Source organism: Labrus mixtus, chromosome 12 (assembly GCF_963584025.1).
Source record: "Labrus mixtus chromosome 12, fLabMix1.1, whole genome shotgun sequence".
NCBI classification, from domain to species: Eukaryota; Metazoa; Chordata; class Actinopteri; order Labriformes; family Labridae; genus Labrus; species Labrus mixtus.
The window spans coordinates 29,056,592-29,075,819 of NC_083623.1; the positions used below are offsets into that span (position 1 = coordinate 29,056,592).

The 19,228-nt window shown below is 38.0% G+C and overlaps 1 long non-coding RNA gene across 2 annotated transcripts in view; it reads right to left on the reverse strand.

Moving 5' to 3' along the window:
* Positions 1–17,155, reverse strand: part of LOC132984526 (uncharacterized) — an 80,045-nt gene extending 62,890 nt beyond the window's left edge. Inside the window, exons 1-3 of one of the 2 annotated variants that reach the window (XR_009674943.1) lie at positions 16,603–16,714; positions 15,661–16,524; positions 10,333–15,364 (exon numbers count right to left, since the gene is read on the reverse strand). This is a non-coding gene — a long non-coding RNA (uncharacterized LOC132984526). Of the gene's footprint in view, positions 1–10,332; positions 16,525–16,602 lie in introns of those variants that run through there. The other variant, XR_009674944.1, reaches the window with a different exon arrangement.
* Positions 17,156–19,228: the final 2,073 nt, after the last annotated feature.

Here is a 19,228-nt window from a genome sequence, read left to right on the forward strand (position 1 = left end):
AGAATTTCTGCGAACTCAGGCAGACCACCAGTTGCGCCGTAAGGAATTAGCATGCCAATTCTGTAGGAGAGTCCTTTCATGGTAACATTTTTGGCCAGATGCACCTCACTTATGTTGGGGTATTTCTGCTTGAGGCTTTCCGCTACTTCCTTGTTTAGTACATCAACAGGCAGGGTTGTGACATTTCCAACTTCCAATATTGATTTAAGGTTTGAAGCATTTAAATAGTAGGCAATCATTTGTTGATGCTTTGCAGCCAATGTGAGTGGTATATTCTTGAAACAATTTGTATGACGAGCAACCTGCTTAAAAAAGCTATGCTTTGCCTCAAATCTCATAGTCCATTGCCCCACTAAAGGCCCAAAACATTCAATCATCTGAGGGTAATGCTCGATGTAGTGATGTTTTGGTCGGAGTCGCGCAGGAAAAAGCTCCAAAAATCTATCTCTGTGTTCAGTGATTTTGCATTCCAAGTAGGCAATGGTCTCTTTATTGTAAGCAGGGGCCACAACGAGCTCAACAATGTCTTTTAAATCAAGCAACACAAGCCAAGCAGGCTCTTCCTCTGGTATTAAGTCTCCAATAATTAATGGGAGCAACCTTATTAAATTCCAATTTTTGTGGGCATTGCCCCCGATAGTCTTTGTAGATGCAAAAGTGCGAGCTATAACATGCGGTTTGTTAGTTTTATCCCCCCACTTATACGGAAAGTTCAGGATTAATTTGTTTAGAGTGTCAAGAGACAGATACTTTTTAGAAATTAATATTCCAATGCAGAGAGAAAGCTCAACTGGTACAATTCCCTCAAACAAATCATGAGCAATGTCAGGAGGGTATCCCCGAGTGACGTGAAAATAAGACAAATTCTTGGAAAACACACACTCTCTTTTTACTCCACAACAGATTGTTGAGCTGTCCTCTGCAGATCTAATGTGTGTGTCATGTACGTCTTTAGTTCTTAGTGTAAAATGTCCTGACTGAACAGCCTTATCCTGAATGTCTGGTCTCTCACCTGTACAAAACCTGCAGAAGTAGGTGCCAGAAAAGCTTTCAATGAAGGCTGCTATCCCGTGTGCTCCTAAATTATCTGCAATGACCGACTGGACTGTGCCTTTCACAAACTCTCCAACACCTGAAATAAAAACACCATATTTCTCTAATATTATCAAATCTTGTAAAAGGGGCTCTAAAATGTGTTCATATCCATACAACTTAACATCAGTACCCTTGCACAATACTGCCAAATAAATCGAAGATAGAGCTGAGTGAGATCCAGGTGGTAAATTATTTAAAATCCAGTACACACCACAAAGTTTATGGGTCTTTCTGGATGTGCCTATGGGGTTACACACCTCAAAGTCATCAACATATAAAGATATTGATAATTTCAATTCCTCTCCTGTGAAAAAAATATTTTCTTTAAAGAAAATCCCGTCTCTTATAGACTTGTACTGCTCTTTGGCTGAGGTATTTCTCTGTGCCTTGTTGGTTTGGACAACACTTTCTAAAATGTCAGTGTTAGTCAACAAATGCTGCAAAGAACTCAAAATGGGAATATACTGAAATGTCCTATTTGTTTTAGGATCAAGGATGTACTCAACTGGGTTCACCACATTGAAATGTTCTTTGTAATACTGTTTTCTTTTGTAGGATGTAGCCAAAGGGCCACCTTTTGCAAAAGCTTTGGCCAATGGGTTAGACTTGCAAGCTACTTCAGCAAGCTCTTTGACAACTGACTCTTCTATCTGAACACTATGGTTTTTCAAAATGTTAGACAAGTTGTTAAAAGTGACATGAACGGATGAAGAGCTTAACAGAAAGTGTAGTTCATGCAGTACTTCATCAATTGCTGTAGCTGGCACAAACAAAATATGCTCCAACTTTAATATAACTGAGGCAATTTTCTGCTCAATGAGCTTTTGTAGATCTTCTGTATTACAATTACTATATGCATCTACATCAGTTTCTATTTCTGTGTCTGCAGCACATGAAGCAACACCAACAACTGAGCTTTCAGATTCTTGTGTTCCATTAACAGTAACAACCTCAGCTTTAAAATCATACGGAGTATGGGAATTATGTTTTCGGTTTTTACGAGTATGAAATGTACTATAGATGTTAGTTTTAAACAAACAACCTTTAAACATGCATGTTACAGTTTCGTATTTCCGCAAATGTTCATTTATATGACCAAAGTAATCCTTTTCATTTGAAAGCTCATCTATAGTACACAACTGACATGAAAATGTAGTTAACTCAGGTGGTTTTGAAGATGACTGGGTTTGGTGAGAACGATATATATGATTCAAAAGACTGTTCCATAATCTGAACGTGCTAGGACAGTTGGAGTACGGGCAGGGATGTCTTAAACGGTTTCCTTGATGGCCATGTTTAAGTTTACAATGTTTCAACAATTCATACCTGCTTACACATGAATTTCCACACACCTTACATTCCCACACGCCCATTCACAAATTCAACCTGAGGGGAAAAGAAAACAAGGTCAGGCTGTAGCTGTCGTTTTATCATAACTCAAGCATATTTAATAAATATTTGACAAAAATCATCACAAGTACTCACCTTAATAGAGAGGCGTCTGTACACAATTAGAGGTCCTTGGTTTAAGTACTATGGATATGATGTAATACCTGAAAAAATTAAAAATATTACAAGGTTAGATTGCCTATAAAATGAGATGTAGCCAGCTCCAAAATGAGAAGTTTTACACGTGTACACAAATAATTAACATTACAATTTTCAATCCAGTCTACATAGACAGAAGCGTCATCATTAATGTCATATTCACAAGCACTGCACATGGGTAAAAAAACCCAAAACGCTTAATGGTGAACACGTATCTCCCATGGGGAGAAGAGTAGTCTATCCAGCCAAAATGCAGAGATCTAGTATGCTTTTATGAACAAATGTTAATAAATTACAACAGGGTCAACACGTCTTAATACGCAAAGTTTCTTTAAAAGCGGATCAGCGAGTAAAGCAGTACAGTTCATTCATAGCCCAAATAGAAAATGCAACCCTGTTAGCAAATACAGCTGCTGGAGTAGCAGTAACCATTTTAAAACCTGACCCGAGTGTGTAAACCGGAGCCGAGTGCGAGTTACCGTGTTTAGTTTGGCTGTATATAAATTGTGAACACAAACTAAAGGCATGTTCTCACCAGATTCAATACACACACATGCCGGCAGCTGCACTCGAACACTATTAGCACTTAGCTTTACTTTAGTTCTACCTTAACGCATTAGCTACCCCCATCAATAGACAGCTTACAGTAGCCAAATAACATTAATACAGAAGTCAGCAACAAATGGCATACTCTTTCCAAATACCTAACCGGCAGTCTGTTAGACATCACGTTACAGTTCAGTAGTTCAAATTAAATTTGAGTGTTACGGTTGACCATCTTTAGGCTTACCCCCACGGTCCACATGAATATTAATTAGCCATGTGCTGCGTTACGTGCATTGACTCAGGTTGGGTAACCGGCCTCTAAGCCGGATCATCAGGAAGCTCTGCAAGCAGGTCCTCTGCTATGTCCCCGCCTAATATTTATAGTCTATGGTCCCCGCTAAAGATAGCAGACATATTTTACGACCAACGTGACTACATAACCGAGGTCGAAGCGGTGATGCTACCCGTGTTCAACCCGATGCTAGCATCACGCTTACTCATCCGCTACTCAAAAACGGTCATTTTAGTCAAACTACAGCTTAGACTGGTTTTAATTCAATATACTTAATGAAATGAAGTATCCCTGCATCATAATATAACAGATGGAAAACGATTTCACTCACCTGCAACCACATGTGCGTCTTCTCGCTCAGCCAAAATTTTGCGAAAGACCAAACTCACGTTCAATGTTTGGGGAAATCGCGATGTTACCTTTACTCCTGCACATGCGCATAGCCGCCTTTCAGTGAAAACTAGGGTATAACCAATCTTCTCACATAAAGTTTACTAGAATTGTTTTCATTTAATTTTGTCAAAGTATATTTACATTGTGTTTAGTTAATATTATAAACTAACGTATAATTTTATTTGATTTAATCTAAAGTATAATTAATCTGTCACATAAAGTTTACTTGAATTGTTTTAATTGAGATTATTTAGTGCATATTTAAGTTGTGTTTAGTTAATATTATATATAAACTTTTGATTTGGTTTAATTTAGTTACATTTTACCTGAAAATATAACGTATCTTTTATTAGGGCCAAGAATCATTTTTTTGAGTGCAGGTAAGACGCGCTTGTATCTCTTCTCAAATTCTGTGCGTAATGTGCGCATTTGGTGACATGGCTTTTAATTGACACAGCGTGGCTGTCTGCTGGTGCCGTGGGAGACGGGTTGCTCTGTTGGGATCTGTTTGGGTGGTTGTGCGTGCTCTTGGTAAGTCGCCGTTATCTGCCTCATCCTTAATATCTGTGACTCCGTTCCCAGCTGATTTGGTTCTTTTTTGCTGCGGTGTTGTTGATCCGCGGCCTTTGAGACCCTCCAGTGTCCTCGAGGTGTGCCCACATCTTTACAAATTGCTATGAATATGTTTTGGATAGATGTCAAATGTAAAGCGGTAATATTAAAAATGATATTTTCTCTCGTTTCTTTCGTACTAACTTACTAGATATTACATAACCCATGCTATTTTATTGAACATTTTAATTTACTTTAATTCATTTATGTCAATCAATATATTATCATTACCAATAGGCATCACCATTATTGATATTATTATTATTATTCTCTTTCTCTCTTTTCTTTTCCTCTCAATTATCTTCAATTTTGTTTCTGTTTCTGTTTCTTGCTACTTCCCACTCAGCCACTCACTATAATGTATTATACTGCCACACACACATTCACACTATTTGTCTTTGCTAATGTTTTGCGTATTTTGATTTTGTTTTGTTTATTTCTGTTTTGCCTGTTTTTGTTTATTTGCTGTTGCTTTAATTGTCATGTCTATGTGCACATTTTTGTTTTGTACTTGTTCACCTTATCACAATAAAAAAAAATAAAAAAAATGATATTACTAAATATCTTTGTGTATTTTGTTTAGAGGCTTGGGTCGTGATTTTGGCCCTTCATCGGCCATCGTCATCTAAGACTGCTGTTTTGGCTACCGGAAATATTCTCACAACAATTGCTGCTCTCTGAGATTATTTAATAATTGGTTGGCTCTCTCCTGAACAACGTTAGACTGTGGTGGCCTGTAACATATCTGTGGTGGCCTGTTACATACCTTTTGTGGCCGGTTTGGCTCATTCTAACCAGGACATAACATATTTGGTTTATGCCTACATCTGTCTGGTTTTGCACACTCTCTAATCTGCGATTTCAACTTGAGCTATGAATCTTAGTATTGTTTACTTTGTGTTTGATTAATATTTTTGTTTCATTGCTTTGCTAGTTAATTTGGTGTTTGTTTATTTCTTTGGTTATTTCTTTTCATTATTGTTTGCCTGCACTGGTTTCTTTAATGTATAGCACTTAATGGCTTGATTTTATTAACCCCTATTTCTTTGTGGTCAGGTGCTGATGTGATAGGTGTAATTTATTTGAAATAACTGATAAGTTATAAATAAATTCATGGAGAAATAAATATGATTTTAGTGACATAAAAATGCGAATTCTTGTAAAAAATGTGTCATAAACCAATTGTAGAAGTTCATTTAAGGTTAAAAATGTGTAAAAGATATCAGTGTTGAAACAGATTCAGTCTGAAGGATTTAAAACACTTTAAAAATGACTTTTTGTTTAAAACATTTGAAATATACAGATATGTCTGCCAAGAGTTATGTATCTCTGATCTACCTGTAATGTCTATCAAGAGATAATGCATGTGATTGATTAGTTATGCCTGCCAAGGCCACGATGCCTCATTCTGCATGACGCTGACAGAGGAAACATCGTGTCTTGAGTCCATTTATTCATTTTACCCATTTTCAGGTAAAAAGATAATATATATCTGTGTTTATCTACAAAGTATGTTTCTAGAGATGTTTTCGTGTTTATTGTTAGGAACTTACCGAAAGTTTGATGTTTAAAATGTTGTATTTACATTTTATGAAAGTTCAGTGAGACACTAAGCTAGGTTAGCTCCGTGTTGTATGTCGTCCACATGTCACCACACGAGGTCAGTGTTGGCATGAACACGTGTGTAGGTCTGGATGTGTGTGTATATTAAGATTAAGAATCTGAGAGTGTTCATGGGAATAGTCATGATTGAGTTTTACATGTTTAATCGTGTCAGTGAGCACATATATATTTGTTTGTTAGGAAGAAATTGTTCATCAGAAGAATGAGAAATTAAAGAAAGAAATATGACGTAAAGTGATAGACAGGATATCTTTGTTTGTATTTTCAACACTGTTGATCATTTAATTTTATTGTAATTACCTGTCGTGTTTCATATTTGCCTGTGAAAAAAAATGTTAAAAGACAGCACCATTGTGACTGTGGATCATTTTGAAAAGATAAATGAAATCATTCTGCATGACGCTGACAGAGGAAGCATCGCGTCTTTTTCAGGGCACAACACTGAGGGCCTACAGCGGCAGTCCAGTTCCCTGGTGGTGGTTCTTCACAAGCCCTTTTTTGTTGTTGTTGTTGTTGTGGTGTGCAGTGTCACGGGTGGTTAATATAAGGACCCTTCCCCCCTGTGGTTCCCCTGCCGCATGGTAAGCCTCAGCCCTGTCCCCCCTCCCTGGTCAAGTGCTATTATTTTACTAGTTCAAGTTATTATTCATGTGCAGTATATTATGTTTTCTCTTTTGAAGTTGAATATTTTTGCAATCAGTTGATTTATCTTATTCTATAAACTTTCCTTAATTTTAACTTGAAACCGTCTCTTGCCTTGTGGTATATTTTTCCTGAACCTGTGTGACCCTAGTATTTACAATTTAACTTTAGAATTTCCTGGGGGTGAAATTCCCCCAGGTGGCATTGTCGCAATCAATTAATCTACCGCTCCTGCTACACATGTTTACAATTTGTAACAGATCTGGAGCCATGACTTGGGAATTAAAAAAAAAAAAACCTGTTTGCAGAATATCAAGACAGCAGGAGGAGGAATTTGATTGTTGTATAATGTCCTCCAGGTTTTTAAGGTTGATTTGATTAAACTGTGTCATGGTTGGTTTTAAATGGACACAGCACATATCCTGATCCTGATGATGAGTTACTGACAGTTTGTCTAATTTTCTGGATGTTTTCAGTAAAGAAGGTGTAAAATTCATTACAGGAGGGTTTGTTAGCCTGTCGACAGTAGCAAACAGGGCACAAGCATTATTATTGTTTCTGGTGATGATGTCAGAGAAGAAAGATTGCCTTGCATTCCTCAGTTGTGAATTATAAGTGTGAAGTCTCTCTTCGTAGATGTCATAATGAATCTGGAGATTAGTTTTACACCACCTGCATTCAGCCTTTCGACAATCTCTTTTTCGTTTTCTTACCAGTGTCGAATTTATCCATGGAGATTTTTTCTTACCAGAGACATCCTTCACCTTGGTGGGAGCAATGGAATCCATAACATTTGTGATTTTAGAATTGAAGTTATCTACCAACTCACTGACAGGACAGGGCAGCTGTGGAAGAGAAAACCAGGTTAAAGATTTCACTGGTGTTTTCAGTGATACACCGTTTTGTGATCACTTTTGTTTGAATACTTTTGTACACTGACATAGTACTCTCAAATAAAACACAGGAGTGATCAGAGAGAGCAACATCTGAAACAACAACCTTGGAGATGTCCAAGCCCTTGGAGATGATTAAGTCCAGAGTGTGCCCTCTGTTATGTGTAGGCTCTGTCACGTGCTGAGTCAGCCCAAAGCTATCAAGAGTGTGAAACAGTTCTTTAGTCCCTCTGTCCTGCGGGGTTATCAACATGGATGTTAAAATCATCAACAATAATAACACAGTCAAAGTCAATACAGATCACAGACAGCAGTTCAGTGAAATCATTGAAAAAGTTTGCACAGTATTTAGGTGGCCTGTAAATATTTAGGAACATGGCCCTGGGGGTGGACTGAAGGGCCACATATTCAAAAGAAGCAAAGAGCTGTGTCGCAACGGGCGATGGTGGGCACCGTCAGGTGTTTATGGAAGAGAAATAGGGAGAAGGGCGGGGGGTACTTTTTAATCCAGCATTGACCAGCTTCTTCATCTGGTCAGTGAACTCCAGGTGGGGGTAGGAGGGAGATGATGATCTGGTTGGGGTTCGAGGGGGTAAGGGCGGTGAGACTTCACAGGTGTTGGTGAGGGGGTCGAAGGTGGATGGAGAGCCCTCCTCTTGTTCCGATGTCTCGCCTCTTTAGGTCTCTCCTCAGATACTGGCAGACGTGATTCTTGACGAAGGTTTCCATCACGCTGTGTTTTGTCTTTCTTGAAAGCTGTTTTCTTTTGTCTCTTGTCCTTGGCGGAGAGAACTGATGGTTGAGGCAGGAAGTAAAATAGGTTAGAGGTGAACAGTTTCACCCCTGACATGTTCAGGCAAAATCCATCTGCCTTAAAAAGATGTCTGCGTTCCCAGAAAATGTTAAAATTGTTAATAAAATTCACTGAATGGGCATTACATGCAGTTGTAAGCCAGTTATTCAACAACCTGCTGAATCTCTCCTCTGCTCTTCTGACTGGTGGTATGGGGCCGCTGATAAACACATCCACATCCAAGGGGCTGACCATCCTCAGCAGACCAGTGAAGTCCTGTTTCAAGACTTCAGATTGTTGTTTTGTGACATCATTTGACCCAATGTGCAGTATGACATTCTTCAGTCGGGTGTTCAGCCACAATATGCAGGATCCTTTCTGCTAAATCAGAGACCATATCTCTGATATGTTTTTACTGCACATCCTTTGTACATCTTTAACAGCAAAGTCACCCACAATCAGAGTTTCAAGCCCACACACTAAAAAATACTGGGTCAAAATTTACCCAATATGGGTTATATAGTAACCCATCGCTGGGTCAATCTAGTGCTTACACAGCACTGGGTCATTTTGACCCAGCACGGCTGTGTTGCAAAGAATGTCCCAGCATGTTGGGTTAATTTTCTTATTTTTAAATTGGGGTCAAAATGACACAACGTTGGTTCCTTTTGACCTTTTGGGTTAGGATTATATATGCTTATTTTCACCCAGCATAGGCTTATTTATGTAATCATATTCTTCTGCTGTACATTGTTTAGCCGTACAAAAAAATTCAAATGTATAATTTCAGAATTGCAAAACAATAATTTACATAATAATTTATAACACAAACTGCTTCTAAACAAATGGAATCAACACAAATTATAAAATTAATCCATATATTTATTTACATTTGAAAGAGCCAACAACATTGAGAATGCATGTATGAAAAAAAGAAGACAAAATACCAACACAATGCATTTTACAGTAAAAGTAGTATCCCAAATTAAGCCCAACTGAACCCCGGGCTATAAAGGCATGTAGGTGTTTCAGTCTGAAGTCTGTCAACATTAAAAAGATCAGATCTGCTTCTCTTCTGAGGTTTATGTTGACTTCATAACAATCTCTACTCCTTTAAGTCGAGCTGGAGGGGTGGGGACAAGCCGACATGCCGACACGATGACACAAACACTTGAAGGAATCTTGGTGTTCATGTGTTACTTTTAATGACAGCTGTCCTTTTCTATCGGAAAGGTATCCTTAAATGACTTAAAAAAAAAAAAAAAACCTTCAGGGGGGGCCGTTGGGGGGCGGGCCACCCCCCCAATATAATGGTAGGGGAAACACTGGTCTGAGAGGAAATGTAGCTGCGTTCAGATTTGGTGCTCGCGCTGTTTACTTCAGCTGTGTGTCACACTATAAAGTAGCCTACCGACGGTGGAGGTGTGGCAGCCTTTTGTTCCGCTTTCTGAGGTTAGCCTACAGGGACAGTGAGTTACATAGATACTTTATTGATACCGAGGGAAATTCTATAATTACTAAAGCTACATAGGGACTGACTGTTACCATGGTAACATGAACAGTGGTTTACTAAGGTTACAGGGACAGTGAGTTACTATATGGGTTACTATGGTTACAGGGACTGTTACTATGGTAACCGGGAGATGCTGTGTCTGTCTGGAATATGCTCCAATCTGCTTTTTTTTGTCCACAATGAAACTAAAATAATGATATGAATTATATACTGAACTAAAGCCTATATTTTCTGTGTCATCAAAAACTTCGGGTCAGCTTCATGAATTAAATCATGAGGAATTAACTTTTCCTCGATGGGGCCTGGAGCCTGATAAACATCTGAAAACAAACGACTCAAGAGGACAAAAACATAAACATCAGAAAATAACACCAACTTCATGTTTGAGTCAAATTAAGTTTAATTTCAAAGAAGAAGAATATTAATGTACAGTCTTAATAAAAACCCAACTGTGATATTTAATAAACAGAAGTTGTTGATGTTTTTTTTTATGCAACATGGCCGTCGTATAAGAGGCGGATTGGAAGCAGTGAAACTTTGTGTTGACATGGTGTCAGTTATTTAAAAAGTAAATCACTTGTAGAATATAGAGACATTATTTGAGTGAATTATCAAGAGTAACACACATGAACAACATGACAGAAAGATCACTGTGTCTGGGTTTACACCAAGAGCAGAAACACCAGCCCATCTTAAAACATGGGGTTAATTAGATCAGACGAGGAACTCGTAGAGAATGTGTTGAAGAAATGTAGAGGAGAACATGTTCCCTCTAAAGTGAAGAAGAGTCCAAGTATTCAGTTACAAACTACAGAGAGACTCAAAGAAAGCTCAACTTCCTTCACACTTCACTTCATTACAGAAGTCCAGTCAAAGATTATTTTTCTGCCTTTGGATCGCTCCACACTCCTGTCCACTAGGGGGCAGTGATTACAAAAAGGGACATTAAACTTGTACATGAAATATAAAAACATAAGAACAAATAAAAGAGCCGGCATCATCTATCTTTCTTTGTGTTTCCTGACAGAGAAATAATCTCTTCAGATCGATCAGTCTGGGAGAAAACTGTGGAAACAGTGACACCTGCTGGCAGAAAGCAGTGATAGCAGCAACAGAACCTAAACATGAATTATTATTCAAATAAAACCCTCCACAGATTGAATTTATTTCTATTTAAAATCCTGATATAATAAAAACAGAAGGTTCAAACATCAAAGTGTAATAAACATCAGAATGATTAGTTAAAAATAAAGATAGTTTGATAACGTGTCCGTTGTTACCCTGACATGATGAATGAATATCAATGATTGAGTCTGCATGTTATTCAGCTCTTTTTATATCAACTCATGTTACATCAAATATTCAGGTGCTGACTCTGCACCCGGATCCAGACATCCTGTTTGTAGTTCTTTTAAAAACTCAGTGAAGCCTCCTCTTTGTTTTGATCCAACAAAGAGACGACTGATTTATTGTCAGACGACCAACGACTCGTGGTTAAAACATGAACTTCAGACTTTAACTTGCACAGGTGGAATCAACTTCTACTGTTATCTGTGAATATGAGTCAATGAATAACCTGCACCACTACACATGTCCACAGGGTGGCGCTGCAACAGAAACATTTATATCCAAATCAAAGAGTTAATCTTCGCTCGTTGAGTCATGAAGCAGTTTAAATTCAGAATATGAGAATAGAAAAATGTTCGAGGTCATGGTCCTGTGTGTGACGGTGGAGCTGATCTCAGAGCAGTTTTAGTTTTTAGTTTTAAAATCACTAATAGTGATGAGTTCCTGCAATTTGAGTGTTTTTTGAAGACTGTTCCATGCGGAGGGAGCAGAGTACATGAAGGCCCTCTTCCCAAACTCAGTACGAGTTCTGGGGACTGATGTAAAAAGAAAGTCCAGAGAGCGCAAACTGTATGATGGATTTGATTTAAAAGTGAGGTATGAAGGGAGTAGTCCAGTAATAGCTTTATAAATGAAAGTGTACCAGTGAAGAAGCCTACGAGCTGACAGGGACAGACAGCTTACTTTAGAGTACAGGGTGCAATGATGGGTGAGTGATTTACAGCCGGTAATGAATCTTAACGCACAATGATAAGTAGCATCCATGTGCAGTGAGGTAGACCAGGCATTCATGTACAGTACATCACCATAATCTAATAATGGAATAAAAGTAGCAGCAATAAGCCTCTTTTCACTAGAAAAGCGCTATATAAGCCCAAGTCCATTTACCATTTACCATTTTTAGAAACAAAAGAAAAACAAGATTTATGTCTGAAATAAAAGCCCAATCTCACCTTTAATTTCTTTGCCAGGTTCTCGATATGGGGTTTAAAAGAAGAAAAATTGTCATCAAGGATGTGGAAACGGTCTCAATACAATAAGAGTACCTTGAAATGTAAATAGAGTGGGCCGACAGTTAGTTTTGTCCTTGGATTTAGTGAAGATCATCATTTTAGTTTTATCTGCATTAAGTACCAGTCTGAAAGACAGGAGTTGGGCTTCTATTTCTTTAAAAGCTGCTTGCAAGCGATCAACAGCCTTTAACCCTAACCCTAACCCAGTCTCTCCAAAACAATAAATAATAGTATCGTCAGCATAAAAATGGGCATTTGCATTTTGGACATATTTCCCCAAATCATTAATATAAATAGTAAACAACAAGGGACCTAATATAGAGCCTTGTGGCACCCCATTGTGGACAGCCAAAGTATCAGAGGAGCAGCCATCAATTTTAACACATTGAGTCCTGTCTGAAAGATAGTTAGAAAACCAACCAACAGCAGAATTAGACAATCCTATATTAGCCAGTCTATGCAATAATACATCATGGTCCACCGTATCGAAGACCTTGGCAAAATCAATAAAAAGACAAGCACAGTGTTGTTTGCTATCCAGGGCCATAAAAATATAATTTACTATTTTAGTAGTTGCTGTGACTGTACTGTGTGATTTTCTAAAACCAGATTGATGACAAGATAAAATTTCATTCAGACTCAAGAAATCCTTCAACTGATCACTAACCAGGCTTTCTAAAATCTTGGCTAAAGGAGACAGATTTGAAATAGGCCTGTAGTTATTGAGGCTCGAACGGTTCACCACCTTTTAAGAGGGGAAGAACGTGAGCCGTTTTCCATATTTTGGGGATTTTCTTACTAGTTAGAGTTAAATTAAAAATGTAGGTCAGTGGCTCTGCAATAAAATCTGTGGCGAGTTTTAAAAAATACACACCTATATTATCTGGCCCTGGTGTTTTTTTTTAATCTAATTTCTTAAGAGCTTTATGTACTTCAGCAACAGTGAAGGGTCTAAAGTTAAATTCATTATCCAAAAGGGGCTCAGCAATAGCAAGTGGAGCCAGTGCAGTAGAGGGCGTATTTACTTTATCAAAAAGAAAACCAGAAGAAACAAAATACTTATTAAAACAATTGAGCATCTCAGCTCTGTCATGGATAGTGGCAGACTCTGACACAATGCAAGTTGGAAGACTAGAGGAGTTATTTGGAGATAGAGATTTGATTGTCTGCCAGAATTTCCGTGGGTTATTTAAATTTTCAGTTGTAAGGGCAAGATAATTGCTAGATTTGGCTTTCTTGACTAACGTAGTACATTTATTCCTTAAGCATCTAAAAGTAGCCCAGAGAGCATCAGTGTTCAGCTTTCTTGCTTTTGCCCAATAATAATTTCTTTCTCTGAATAAATTATACAATTCTTCAGAGAACCAGGGATTTTCCCTGCCCTTAACTCTTTACCTTTTATAAGGGGCATGTTTATCAATGATTGACATAAGCATTTCAGCAAAATAAGACCAGGCTAGTTCAACATCAAGTATTAAGGAGACCCTGCGCCAATCTGCAAAATTAAGATCAAATCTGTAGGCCTGTTCACTAAAGTGTTTTGTATTACGTTTTGTGATGTAACGAGGTTTAACTTTTGGAATTCTAGTATCCCTGACACCTGCAATAACACAGTGGTCACTCACGTCATATGGAAATACACTTACAGAGTATGTACACTTACTTATGAGGATTATTAGTAATAAACAAATCAATTAAAATAGATTTTTCTGGGCACTTATGGTTTGGACGAGTGGGAGAATCAATTAACTGTGTAAAATTCATTGAGTTACAGTATGTTTTAAATGCATTTGAGGCTGGTGACTGCCAGTCCCAGTTTAGATCACCACAGAGGGCTATCTCGTTGTCAGATAATTTAGAAAGAATATTAGATAAGGAGGACAAGGTTTCCTTAGCTGCAGAATGAGGTCTGTAGCAACCAACAACAGTAATATGACAGCCCTTGGACAACTCAACCTGTAAAGCTAGAATTTCAAACTGATTAGGTATTGACTTCTTGACCAATACTTTAGTGTGGAATTTACATTTAGAATACACAATTATTCCACCACCACGTTTAACACGATCAGCACGACTTATATTGTACCCATTAATAGAAACAACACTATCATTAATAGATTTGTTCAACCAACTCTCAGAAATTACAATTATATCAGCATTAGTTGTCTGTGCCCAAACTCTAAAAAAGTATATTTTAGGTAGAAGACTACGGACATTTAAATGAATAATACCCAGACCAGATCTTAAGCTAAAATCAGCAGCAGTTTGAATACAATTAAAATCAGGACCAGGGTTAAACTGAACATCGCCAGATAACAATAACAGCAACACAATCAAGCACCGTGATTTAAACATTTTGGTTGAGTTACACTTAAGGTTTGCATCTGTGCAATGACTCGAAAATAAAAGAGCATTCGAGGGAACAATGAAACATGTTGCTTCCATTCTATTGATTATCTTTCTAAAATACATATCCGCTTAAACATTTTATCTATTGTTGTAAAAATAAATAGCAAAAAAAATAAATAAACAAATAAAAAACATAAAAATAAGATGAATTAAAAAAGTGCGGGATGTGATATAAAGTATTTGATTTTGGTTTGATCTAAGAATGTTTTAGATATCATTAAATACATTAAGTTTTGATTATTTAAACATCTTTGTTTTCAAATGTTCTGTAAATTCACCACTGACAATATCTTTAGATTTCATTCTTTGAAACTGAACATGATCTGAGTTTCCAAATAGAACATTAAAGGTTTTCTACCTTTTCTGTTAAGTTTTGGTATCTTGTATGCAAGTATGTGACCTGTGATCTTTACATATGTTTTCTAACCACTCCTAAAACATTTTGATGTTATGTGGACAGTGTTAAAACAATGTTATTGTCTGTCATGGGTGAAACTCAGAGGCCATGTACTTAAAGAAGATAATTGGTAAACACCTCAAAGAGAAATTAAAATCATGTTCAAACTTTTCTCCCTTTAAAGAAAAATAAAGCTAAATATTAAAAACGGGGGAACTGTTAGTACGTATTTTCATGGATTCATTCATCTTGATAATTTTGTGGACATATCTTTAAATTGTGTCAACCATCTCACAGTAATTCTACTTTTGGGTGTCTGAAGCTGTAACCTTATATGGGTGAAGCACCTAAGTAGTAACAGATCTACATATGGATAGGAGCCAACCGTATGTTGTCAACAACTGTTTGCCAGACAGAGAGTCAACATCGGTTACGTATACAAATCAGTGTCATCTTTATTGTTTTATAGTGATGTACCCAAATGGAAAGGAATTTGTGGGCTGTACCTTCTAGCAGAATATAAGCCACACTGTGTGATGAAGACTTTGCCATTGGCCATTTTGCCATTTTACCATTTTGCCCATGATGGCCACTTTGCCAATGATTGTCAATGATTGTGAGATCTTGGTCAGCATGGGTCAGCGATGGTCTGCACTTTGTCATGTGTGTTGTGTTTCTGTGTTGTCTGACCATGGCTGAATAAATCTAAGATGATCCACAGTCTGTTTCACGATTTCATAATTGTCCATCTACTACAGAAATAACCCCCACCTAACAGGGACAAATCTACCTTTTCTAAATATTGGGTGGGACACATCCCCTGCGTCCCCCCCGAAATCTACGCCTATGAAGAGGTACCTGACCCAGGCTAGGAGTGATAGCAGGTAGGCAGGCAGGTAGCAGCAGGTGAGCGCAGGCTGCAGGTGGAGAACGCCAGCAAGACAAAGCAGAGTAATAATCCAAGCAGATTTCCAAAATGAATCCATGCAGTAAGGCAATGAGAGCGAAGTGAAGCAGGCTTAAAGGGACAGAGAGTCCTTGAAGGCATCATCATGTCAGAGACAGTTGAGTGATGTGTTTACTGAGAGTCCTTGAAGGCATCATCATGTCAGAGACAGTTGAGTGATGCATTTACTGAGAGTCCTTGAAGGCATCATCATGTCAGAGACAGTTGAGTGATGTGTTTACTGAGAGTCCTTGAAGGCATCATCATGTCAGAGACAGTTGAGTGATGTGTTTACTGAGAGTCCTTGAAGGCATCATCATGTCAGAGACAGTTGAGTGATGTGTTTACTGTTGATACATGTAAACTGTGTTTAAATCTAGCAGCAGCAGTTTCTGATTTTCTCTGCCTTTTGGGACAGAAATAACAGCAGACATTAAACACACTTTAAAGAGTTATTTCCACCTGGGTGAACTGCAGTGTCTCACAGGTGTGCTTGTGTGTTAGCTGTCCCTGTGTGTGTTACGGGCCTTGTGGAAGAACCTGTCTGTGTCTGTGCATCTCACGATCTTACTAATGTAGCCTTTAAATAGCATGGAAATACTGCACCATGACTTTAGAGCAGGTTTTTGTTGGTCCTGTTGTTATGTCATGTTAAGACCTAAACACACTCTGGGGAAAGAGGAAGTGCTGATTCAACGTTTGATGATGTAAAGGTTCAATCAATCAATCAATCAATTTTTATTTGTATAGCGTCAACTCATAACAAGTGTTATCTCGAGACACTTTACAAAAAGCAGGTAAAATACCTTACTCTTTGTCTTTTAACATTACAAAAGAGCAGGTAAAAAGACCTTATTCATTGTTATGTTACAAAAAGCAGGTAAAAGACCTTACTCATTGCTATGTTACAAAGATCCGGCCTATCCATCATGAGCACTTTAGCAAAGCAGCAAAAGTTACAGTGGTAAGAAAAAACTGCCTTATTAAAAGGCAGAAATCTTCGGCTGGATCCCCGGCTCATGACGAAACAGCCTTCACAGGCCTAGACTTCGCCGGGCTTGGAAGGGGATAAGGAGAGAGATGGGATAAGATGCAGGAAGAAGGATAGGGAACAAGGGGGTGGGGGGAGGCAAGCCGTCCATCAACAATCCCTCTTAAGAACATTTCTTTGTTTGGTGCAAAGTTAACAGAACTTCACGTCATATTTCAGAGATCATTAAACTGAATTTATTCTGACTTCAAATAACAGAAAAATAACAAACATTAACTTTGCTCTATTCAGTTTGATGAAGAATGTCTAACTGCTCTGAATCTGAATGGCTACCTCTCATGTCTCTTATTTTTCGTCGCTTGAACCGGAAGTCGTTCTGTGCCGCCATGTTGATGGACGCCTCAGGTCTCTTATTTTCAGCACAGAGGATCAAGGAAACTTGAGACCAGCCTTCCAGGAAGTCTTTTTACGGACAGACACGCCCCCTTATCAAATATCACTAATTGACTGGATCAGACTTCAGTGAAATTTCTCAACATTAGCGGAGGGAGAAAAGACGGACATTAAAAAGACGCTAAACAGACATAGCAAACATTTAAGTGTCTGTAAACATCGTTTGTAAAGAGTCGGTCTGTGATGAGCTGGAATTAAAAAAGTGTTTGACATGAAGATTAACAACCAACCTATCTGTTTGAAACCCAAAGTCAATTTGGACTTCACGCCAACTTTATAAGCTGGTTGAAAGCTATGAACAAGCAGCCTAATGCCAGAGTTAGAGTTAATAGAGTAATGTAAATGTATTTTTAAGATCTCAAAAGGTATCAGACAAGGGGATCCATTGTCACCATTGATGGTCGTACTATCTGTTGAACCGCTGGCTGAATATATTAAGGTAGAACAAAAAATAAAAGGCATATCTATAGCAGGAGAAAATCACAAATTGACAATGTATGCTGATGATATCTGAATTTATTTATATAAGCCTGAACAGTCAGGTGAAGTACTAATGAAGGTAATTAAAGAGTCCTTTCAGGGTACACATTAAATATAAATAAGTCTGAGGGAATGCTAATGGACTGTGCAATCGGGGATGAAATCAAACAGAAATACGCATTTCATTGGGATGTCGAGAGGAGAAATTACTTTTTTTTCCCCAATTAAGATGCTAGAAATGAGAGAGAGATTAATGAGCATTATTGTAATGCTGATGTTCTGAGTTTTAACTCGACTTCCACATAAGTTACGAGAACGTGCACGAGCCTGCTGGTTAAGAAAATATAATAACCACCTGAATATATTTACCTCGCCGGAATAATGACTACGAGAGCAAAGAAAAGGAGCTTCATAACAACAGGAATGGAAGTGGAAGAGGTTGAATAAAAAAGGGAAATAAATAAATAGATAAATAAATAAAGAGATAAAATAAGGTTAGTAACTCTCGCGCTAAGTGACCCAGATAAATGATTAGTCTTTTCCCTTAGTCGAAGTTACTAACAAAAGAACAAATGCTGCATGAGAGAAGGTGACAGGTCAGAGGAGAAAACACGAAGATGAAGTTTGATAATAAGTTAAGTGCAAAAAATAACAACGCATCATGGCACAAAAGCGAGAAATATCTGCTCCACAATTTCACCCTTGAACATTTACAGCGTGGTCGGGGGCACAGCTCTCTCTGGGGGATTAATCAAACAGTGACTCTCTCCCAGCAGAACAAGCTGGACCAAACGGATCAGTGCGCTCTTTTGAACAGACTTACTGCGGAGCGCACGCTTCACCAAATCATCTAATAATGCAAAACCAGCCATGATGTAACATTTCAAAGCGGACTTTTTAAGGTTTTCAGACCAATTAGGCAACGAGTCTGTTTCAAACCAAACAAAATCACTTATTTTGTGTTTTGAATTTAAAAAACTGGGAACATGCATCTAGGTTGAGATGGATTCTGGCATGCTGTGACACTCGTGGTACTTTTTATTTGTAGTTTCAATGTTCTACCTCTAGATTCTGTGTGTAAGCATGCTCAGAGCTGTGCGTATATTTACACACATTTCTAAGTAAAAGAACAAGTTGATAAATTCCACTCTTTGTGTGGGAATGTTCTTACACACTCATTACGCACAGATCCGTGCTCACACACTGTTGATAGATGAGCCCCCTGGACTTTTCTCCTTTCCT